Genomic DNA, 10064 nt, shown 5'->3' on the forward strand with positions numbered 1-10064 from the left:
GCTTGTGTTTTTCTGCATTAGTTATAGAATCTCTTTTTCTCTCTGTCTTCCCCACTCCTACTTACCTATCTGTGCATTTTATCAGAAGAGTTCTTTGATGATTGAAGATTCTTTTAGATTTTTGGTTCAGTGTTACTAACCTAAATCATGTGTAGAAAAGTTTATTAAATGCTAATACCTTCTTATATTTGCATAACACTTTGAAGTTTAGAAAGACTGCTCATAATTACATACATAAATATATTTTGATCATTGTATATGCACCAAAATCCTGACATAATATGGCAGACACACTTTAAGATGACAATGGATGAGTCAAATTCTTGTGAAATCTCCTACTGTTCAGTGTAGGAGAAACCATGATGTCTAGCCAATAGAATATGGCAAAGGTGATGTGGTGCCATTCTCTTGATTGACTATTATTGAAATACAAATATGATGGATTACCAGTCCCATGATTACATTATGTTACAGAATACTCAGCAGACTGGTGAGTGTTTCTCCTTATCTCCTTGAACTAATGTTTGGAGAGGGCCAGGTAGCAAGAAATTGTGGTTGGGTTCTGCAGTCTCTTTCTGTAGCCTCCATTCAAGAGCCAGTAAGAAGCCAGCCCTTCTGTTATGTAGCCATAAGGAAATGAATTCTTCCAACAACCTGAATAAGTCTGGCAGCAGATTCGTCCCCAGTGAAGCCTCCAGAAGAGAATGCAGCCCATTTGACACCTTAACTGCAGCCTGGTAAGACACTGTGGAAAGGATGCTATTTAGTTATGTCTAGACTTCTCACCTAAAAAAACCTGAAAGATACTAAACCATTTCTATTAAGTGGTTTAATGGTAAAACTGCAAACTTGTGGCAATTGGTTATGCATTAAAGGAATATTAATACAGTTAGATATAATCATCTTTATTTTACAGGTGTGAAAATTAAGATTTAGAGAATTCAAACACTTTGCCTAAGATGACATTGCAAATATTTGCATTCCAAAGCTAGTATTTATCCCTATTTTAACTTCTTTTTCTACCCTTCTTCCCACACCTCGTGAATATAGGTACTATCTATTAAGTGATATTTGGATGCTAGACAGTTCTTACCCTGTATAGACACTACCTTGTTTAACTTTATCCTTACCAAAACCTTTTGAAGAACCACTGTCTTATTGCCTCCTTATTACAGAAGAAAATTTATTACTGTTTTCAATTTGTAGATAAGGGGCTAAATACCTTCCTAAAAGTACAGAGCAAGAATACAAATATTTATTTAACTCTGAAAACCATACCTGTAAGCATCATGTATGACTCCAGTGCTTCTTTTATCGTCTCACTCTGGCCTCAGGATGTCACAGGTGCAGATGTAATGCTATAGTTTATCTAGGTGTATTAGTCCATTGTCATACTGCTGATAAACAGATACCTGAGACTGGGCAATTTACAAAAGAAAGATGTTTAATTGCACTTACAGTTCTATATGGCTCGGGAGGATTACCAATCATGTCACCAGGCAAAGAGGAGAAAGTCACGTCTTACATGGATGGCAGCGGGCAAAAAGAGAGAGAGCTAGTGCATGAAAACTCACATTTTTAAAACTATCATATCTAGTAAGACCCACTCACTATCATGAGAATAGTACAGGAAAGATCCACCCTCATAATTCAATCACCTCCCACCAGGTTTCTCCCACAACATGTGGAAATTGCAGGAGTTAAAATTCAAGATGACATTTGGGTGGGGACACAGCCAAACCATATCATTTCACCCCGGCCCATCACAAATCTCATGTCCTCACATTTCAAAACCAATCATGCCTTCCCAACAGTTCCCCAAAGTCTTAATTTACTTCAGCATTAACTCAAAAGTCCACACCTAAAGACAGTTCAAAGTCTTATCCGAGACAAGGCAAGTTCCTTCCTCCTATGAGCCTGTAAAATCAAAAGCAAGCTTGGTACTTCTTAGAGAAAATGGGGGTACAGAAATTGGGTAAATACAGCCATTCCAAATGGATGAAATTGGCCAAAACAAAAGGGGTAACAGTCCCCATGCAAGTCCAAAATCCAGCAGGCAGTCAAGTCTTAAACCTACAAAATGATCTCCTTTGACTCCATCTCTTGCCTCTGGGTCACACTGATGCAAGAGGTGGGGTCCCATGGTCTTGGGCAGCTCCTCCCCTGTGGCTTTGCAGGGTGCATCCTCCTTCCTGGCTACTTTCACAGGCTGCTGAGTGTCTGTGGCTTTTCCAAGCACACAGTCCAAGCTGTGTTGATCTACCATTCTGGAGTCTAGAGGATGGTGGCCCTCTTCTCACAGCTCCACTAGGCAGTGCCCCAAGAAGGACTCTGTGTGGGGGCTCCAACCCCACATTTCCCTTCTGCACTGCTCTAGCAGAGTTTCTTCATGAGAGCTCTGCCTCTGAAGAAAATATATGCCTGGACATCCAGGCATTTCTATACATCCTCTGAAATCTAGGCAGAGGTTCCCAAACTCCAATTATTGACTTCTATGCACTGGCAGGCCCAGCACAACATGGAAGTTGCCAAGGTTTGAGGCTTGCACCCTCTGAAGCCACAGCCAAAGCTCTACATTGGCCCCTTTCAGTCATGGCTGGAGTGGTTGGGAAGCAGGGCATCGAGTCCCTAGGCTGCATACAGCATGGGGACCCTGGACCCAGCCCACAGAACCACTTTTTCCTTCTAAACTTCCAGGCCTGTGATAGGAGGGACTGCCACAAAAGTCTCTGATATGCCCTGGAGAAATTTCCCTGATTGTATTGGGGTTTAACATTTGGCTCCTCGTTGCTTATGCAATTTTCTGCAGCCGATTTGGATTTCTCCTCAGATAATGGGATTTCCTTTTCTATCACATTGTCAGGCTGCAAAATTTTCAAACTTTTACATTCTGCTTCCCTTATAAAACTGAATGCCTTTAATAGCACCCAAGTCACCTCTTGAAGGCTTTGCTGCTTAGAAATTTCTTCTGCCAGATACCCTAAATCATCTCAAGTTCAAAGTACCACAGATCTCTAGGGCAGGGGCAAAATGCTGCCTGTCTCTTTGCTGAAAGATAACAAGATTCACCTTTGCTCCAATTCCCAAGAGGTCTCTCATCTCCATCTGGGACCACCATAGCCTGGATGGATTTCATTGTCAATATCATTATCAGCATTTTGAACAAAGCCATTCAACAAGTCTCTAGAGAGTTCCAAACTTCCCACGTTTTTCTGTCTTCCTCTCAGCCCTCCAACTGCTCCAATCTCTGCCTGTTACCCAGCTCCAAAGTCACTTCCACATTTTTGGGTATCTCTTCAGCAACTCCCCACTCTACTAGTACCAATGTACTATATTAGTCTGTTTTCACACTGCTGATAAAGACATACCTGAGACTGGGTGATTTACAAACAAAAAAGTTTAATTGGACTTGCAGTTCCAAATAGCTGAGGAGGACTCACAATCATGTTGGAAGGCAAAGAGGAGAAAGTCACGTCTTACATGGATGGTGGTGGGCAAAGAGAAAGAGTGCTTGTTCACTCTCATTTCTAAAACCATCAGATCTTGTGAGGCTCATTCACTATCACGAGAACAGCACAGGAAAGACCTGCCCCCATAATTCAATCACCTTCCACTGATTTCTCCCATGACACATGGGAATTGTAGGAGTTACAATTCAAGGTGAGATTTGAGTGGGAACACAGACAAACCATTTCACCAGGAGAATCTATGCTGATAGCACCACATCCCTTGACCTTCATTAATTTTTTTTCTAACCAATCACATAAATGAGAGAGGCACAGTATAACTCTCTTTGTATCTTAGTGTCTAAAACCTCTCTTTTTTTTTGTTATTTACCTTATCCTTTTTATTTTATTTTATTTTATTTTAAATTTATTTATTATTATTATATACTTTAAGTTTTGTAGGGTACATGTGGAATAGCAAATGTTTATGACCTTATAAGGGCTCTGATTTATAAGTATTATTTATTAAAATTATATCAGATTACTTTGACATTATAATTAAAACATAAAGAAAGCAAAGAATGTCCTTATATATCAATTTCAATTAGTATCATAAGCATAGAATCACTAAAATAGATGAAACCAAGACAAAACTTTGTTCTTGAGAAGTTGATCTACATGAGAAAAAAAATGCTGAGGAATGAATGCATATAGAAAGATGGCTAGCCACAATGAACAGTTTCTCCTTTTCAAAATCTTGAACAAGCAAGACAGACTTTTATGTTGCTCTGGTTTTAAAGAAAAAAAATAGTCAAATATTTTAAGGTGATATTATGGAGATAATAAAAAGAAATGATTTATCCTTCAATGGAATGTGGGGATAAAAAGCCATAAAAAAGGGGACTTAGTACACCATTTTCCTTCTACAGTAAATTTGCAATATACTGACCTACTTAATTATTTTCTTAATTTTTTTTATTTCTATAGGTTATTGGGGAACAGATGGTGTTTGATTACATGAGTAAGTTTTTTAGTGGTGATTTGTGAGATTTTGGTGCACCCATCACCCTAACAGTATACACAGTGCCCCATTGGTAGTCTTTTATGCCTCACCCCCTTCCCATCCTTTCTCTTTGTCCTTTCTCCCCAAAGTCCATTGTGTCATTCTTATGCCTTTGTATCCTCATAGCTTAGCTCCCACTTACGAGTGAGAACATACAATATTTGGTTTTCCATTCCTGAGTTGCTTCACTTAGAATAATTGTCTCCAATCTTATTCAGGTATCTATGAATGCCATTAATTAATTCCTTTTTATGGACAAGCAGTATTTCATCATATATGTGTGTGTGTGGGGGGGTGGGTGTGTATATATATACATATATGTATACACATATATACATATATACACATATATATATACATATATACATATATATACACATATATATATACATATATACATATATATCTGTAGTTCAGCTCTGGGGACAGGGCATAGCAGAACAAAAGGCATCAGAAATTTCCGCAGACTTTGACATCCCTGTCTGACAGCTCTGAAGAGAGCAGTGGTTTGCCCAGCGTGGTGTTTGAGATCTGAGAACAGAAAGACTGCCTCCTCAAGTGGGTCCCTGATCCCTGTGTAGCCAAACTGGGAGACGCCTCCCAGTAGGGGCTGACTGACACCTCATACAGCTGGGTGCCCCTCTGAGATGAAGCTTCCAGAGTAAGGGTCAGGAAACAATATTTGCTACTGTGCAATATTTGCTGTTCTGCAGCGGCCACTGGTGATACCCAGGCAAACAGGATCTGGAGTGGACCTCCATCAAACTCCAACAGACCTGAAGCTGAAGGATCTGACTGTTAGAAGGAAAACTGAAAAAACAGAAAGGAATAACATCAACATCAACAAAAAGGACATATACACCAAAACTCCATCTGTATGTCACCATCATCAAAGACCAAAGGTGGATAAAACCACAAAGATGGGGAAAAAACAGCAGAAAAACTGAAAATTCAAAAAATCAGAGTGCCTCTCCTCCTCCAAAGGAATGCAGCTCCTCACTAGCAATGGAACAAAGCTGGACGGAGAATGACTTTGATGAGCTGACAGAAGTAGGCTTCAGAAGTTCGGTAATAACAAACTTCTCTGAGCTAAAGGACGATGTTCGAACCCATCACAAGGAAACTAAAAATCTTGAGTAAAGATTAGATGAATGGCTAACTAGAATAAACAGTGTAGAGAAGACCTTAAATGACCTGATGGAGCTGAAAACCATGGCATGAGAACTACATGACACAAGCTTGAGTAGCCGATTTGATCAACTGGAAGAAAGGGTATCAGATCAAATGAATGAAATGAAGTGAGAAAAGAAGTTTAGAGAAAAAGAAGAAAAATAAATGAACAAAGTTTCCAAGAAATATAGGACTATGTGAAAAGACCAAATCTACATTTGATTGGTGTACCTGAAAGTGATGGGGAGAATGGAACCAAACTGGAAAACACTCTTCAGGATATTATCCAGGAGAACTTCCCCAACCTAGCAAGGCAGGCCAACATTCAAATTCAGGAAATACAGAGAACACCACAAAGATACTCCTCAAGAAGAGCAACCCCAAGGCACATAATTTTCAGATTCACCAACGTTGAAATGAAGGAAAAACTGTTAAGGGCAGCCAGAGAGAAAGGTCGAGTTACCCACAAAGGGAAGCCCATCAGACTAACAGTGAGTCTCTCAGCAGAAACTCTCCAAGCCAGAAGACAGTGGGGGCCAATATTCAACATTCTTAAAGAAAAGAATTTTCAACCCAGAATTTCACATGCAGCCAAACTAAGCTTCATAAGTGAAGGAGAAATAGAATATTTACAGATAAGTAAACGCTGAGAGATATTTGTCACCACCAGCCCTGCCTTACAAGAGCTCCTGAAATAAGCACTAAACATGGAAAGGAACAAACAGTACCAGCCACTGCAAAAACATGCAAAATTGTAAAGACCATCGATGCTAGAAAGAAATTGCATCAATTAACGGGCAAAATAACCAACTAACATCATAATGACAGGATCAAATTCACACATAACAATATTAACCTTAAACGTAAATGGATTAAATGACCCAATTAAAAGACACAGACTGCCAGATTGGATAAAGAGTCAAGATCCGTCAGTGTGCTGTATTAAGGAGACCCATCTCATCTGCAGAGACACATGTAGGCTCAAACTAAAGGGATGGAAGAAGATCTACCAAGCAAATGGAAAGCAACAAAAAGCAGGGAATGCAATCCTAGACTCTGATAAAACAAACTTTAAATGAACAAAGATCAAAAGAGACAAAGAAGGCCATTACATAATGGTAAAGGGATCAATTCAACAAGAAGAGCTAACTATACTAAATACATACGCATGCAATACAGGAGCACCCAGATTCATAAAGCAAGTCCTTAGAGACCTACAAAGAGACTTAGACTCCCACACAATAATAATGGGAGACTTTAACACCCCACTGTCAATATTAGACAGATCAATAAGACAGCAGATTAACAAGGATATCCAGGACTTGAACTCAGCTCTGCAACAAGCAGACCTAATAGACATCTACAGAACTCTCCACCCCAGACCAACAGAATATATATTCTCCTCAGCACCCCACCACACTTAGTCCAAAATTGACCACAACGTTGTAAGAAAAGCACTCCTCAGCAAATGTAAAAGAACAGAAATCACAACAAACAATCTCTCAGACCACAGTGCAATCAAATTAGAACTTGGGATTAAGAAACTCACTCAAAACTGCACAATTACATGGAAACTGAACAACCTGATCCTGAATGACTACTGGGTAAATAAAGAAATGAAGGCAGAAATAAAGATGTTCTTTGAAACCAATGAGAACCAAGACACAATGTACCAGAATCTCTGGGACACATTTAAAGCAGTGTGTAGACAGAAATTTTAAAGCATTAAATGCCCACAAGAGAAAGCAGGAAAGATCTAAAATTGACACCATAACACCACAATTAAAAGAACTAGAGAAGAAAGAGCAAATCAATTCAAAGCTAGCAGAAGGCAAGAAATAACTAAGACCAGAACAGAATTGAAGGAGATAGAGACACAAAAAAACCCTTCAAAAAATTAATGAATCCAGGAGCTGGTTTTTTGAAAAGATCAACAAAATTGACAGACCACTAGCAAGACTAATAAAGAAGAAAAGAGAGAAGAATCAAATGGATGCAATAAAAAATCATATAGGGGATATGACCACCAATCCCACAGAAATACAAACTACTGTCAGAGAATACTATAAATGCTTCTACACAAATAAACTAGAAAATCTAGAAGAAATGGATAAATTCCTGGACACATACACCTTCCCAAGACCAAACCAGGAAGAAGTTGAATCACTGAATAGACCAATAACAGGTTCTGAAATTGAGGCAATAATTAATAGCCTACCAACCAAGAAAAGTCCAGGACCGGAAGGATTTACAGCCAAATTCTACCAGAGGTATAAAGAGGAGCTGGTATCATTCCTTCTGAAACTATTCCAATCAATAGAAAAAGAGGAAATCCCCCCTAATTCATTTTATGAGAGCAGCATCATCCTGATACCAAAGCCTGGCAGAGACACAACAAAAAAAGAGAATTTTAGACCAATATTCCTGACGAACATCAGTGCAAAAATCCTCAATAAAATACTGGCAAAGCAAATCTAACAGCACATCGAAAAGCTTATACACCAAGATCAACTTGGATTCATCCCTCGGATGCAAGGCTGGTTCAACATATGCAAAGCAATAAACATAATCCATCACATAAACAGAACCAAAGACAAAAACCACATGATTATCTCAATAGATGCAAAAAAGGCATTTGACAAAATTCATCAGCTCTTCATGCTAAAACCTCTCATTAAACTAGGTGTTGATGGAATGCATCTCAAAATAGTAAGAACTATTTATGACAAACCCACAGCCAATATCATACTGAATGGGCAAAAACTGGAAGCATTCCCTTTGAAAGCTGGCACAAGACAGGGATGTCCTCTCTCACCACTCCTATTCAACAAAGTGTTGGAAGTTCTGGCTAGGGCAATCAGGCAAGAGAAAGAAATCAAGGGTATTCAGTTAGGAAAAGAAAAATCAAATTGTTCCTCTTTGCAGATGACATGATTGTATATTTAGAAAACCCCATTGTCTCAGCCCAAAATCTCCTTAAGCTGATAAGCAACTTCAGCAAAGTCTCAGGATACAAAATCAATGTGCAAAAATCACAAGCATTCTTATACACCAATAACAGATCAATAGAGAGCCAAATCATGAGTGAACTCCCATTCACAATAGCTTCAAAGATAATAAAATACCTAGGAATCCAACTTACAAGGGATGTGAAGGACCTCTTCAAGGAGAACTACAAACCACTGCTCAATGAAATAAAAGAAGACACAAACAAATGGAAGAACATTCCTTGCTCATGGATAGGAAGAATCAATATCGTGAAAATGGCCATACTGCCCAAGGTAATTTATAGATTCAATGCCATCCCCATCAAACTACCAATAACTTTCTTCACAAAATTGGAAAAAAAAACTACTTTAAAGTTCATATGGAACCAAAAAAGAGCCTGCACTGCCAGAAAATCCTAAGCCAAAAGAACAAAGCTGGAGTCATCACGCTACCCAACTTCAAACTATACTACATGGCTACAGTAACCAAAACAGCATGGTACTGGTACCAAAGCAGAGATATACACCAATGGTACAGAATAGAGCCCTCAGAAATAATACCACACATCTACAACCATCTGATCTTTGAGAAACCTGACAAAAACAAGAGATGGGGAAAGGATTCCCTATTTAATAAATGGTGCTGGGAAAACTGGCTAGCCATATGTAGAAAGGTGAAACTGGATCCCTTCCTTACACCTTTTACAAAAATTAATTCAACATGGATTAGAGACTTAAATGTTAGACCTAAAACCATAAAAAACCATAGAAGAAGAAAACCAGGCAATACCATTCAGGACATAGGCATGGGCAAGGACTTCATGTCTAAAAACACCAAAAGCAATGGCAACAAAAGCCAAAATAGACAAATCGGATCTAATTTAACCAAACAACTTCTGCACAGCAAAACAAACTACCATCAGAGTGAACAGGCAACCTACAGAATGGGAGAAAATTTTTGCAATCTACTCATCTGACAAAGGGCTAATATCTGGAATCTACAAAGAACTCAAACAAACTTACAAGAAAAAAACAAACAACCCCATCAACAAGTGGGCAAAGGATATGAACAGATATTTCTCAAAAGAAGACATTTATGTAGCCAACAGGCACATGAGAAAATGCTCATCATCACTGGTCATCAGAGAACTGCAAATTAAAATCACAACGAGATACCATTTCACATCAGTTAGAATGGCGATCATTAAAAAATCAGGAAACAACAGGTTCTGGAGAGGATGTGGAGAAATAGGAACACTTTTACACTGTTGATGGGACTTTTACACTGTTGATGGGACTTTTACACTATTGATGGGACTGTAAACTAGTTCAACCATTGTGGAATATAGTGTGGTGATTCCTCAAGGATCTAAAACTAGAAATAGCATTTGACTCATC

This window comes from Macaca thibetana, chromosome 9 (genome assembly GCF_024542745.1).
Source record: "Macaca thibetana thibetana isolate TM-01 chromosome 9, ASM2454274v1, whole genome shotgun sequence".
NCBI lineage: Eukaryota > Metazoa > Chordata > Mammalia > Primates > Cercopithecidae > Macaca > Macaca thibetana.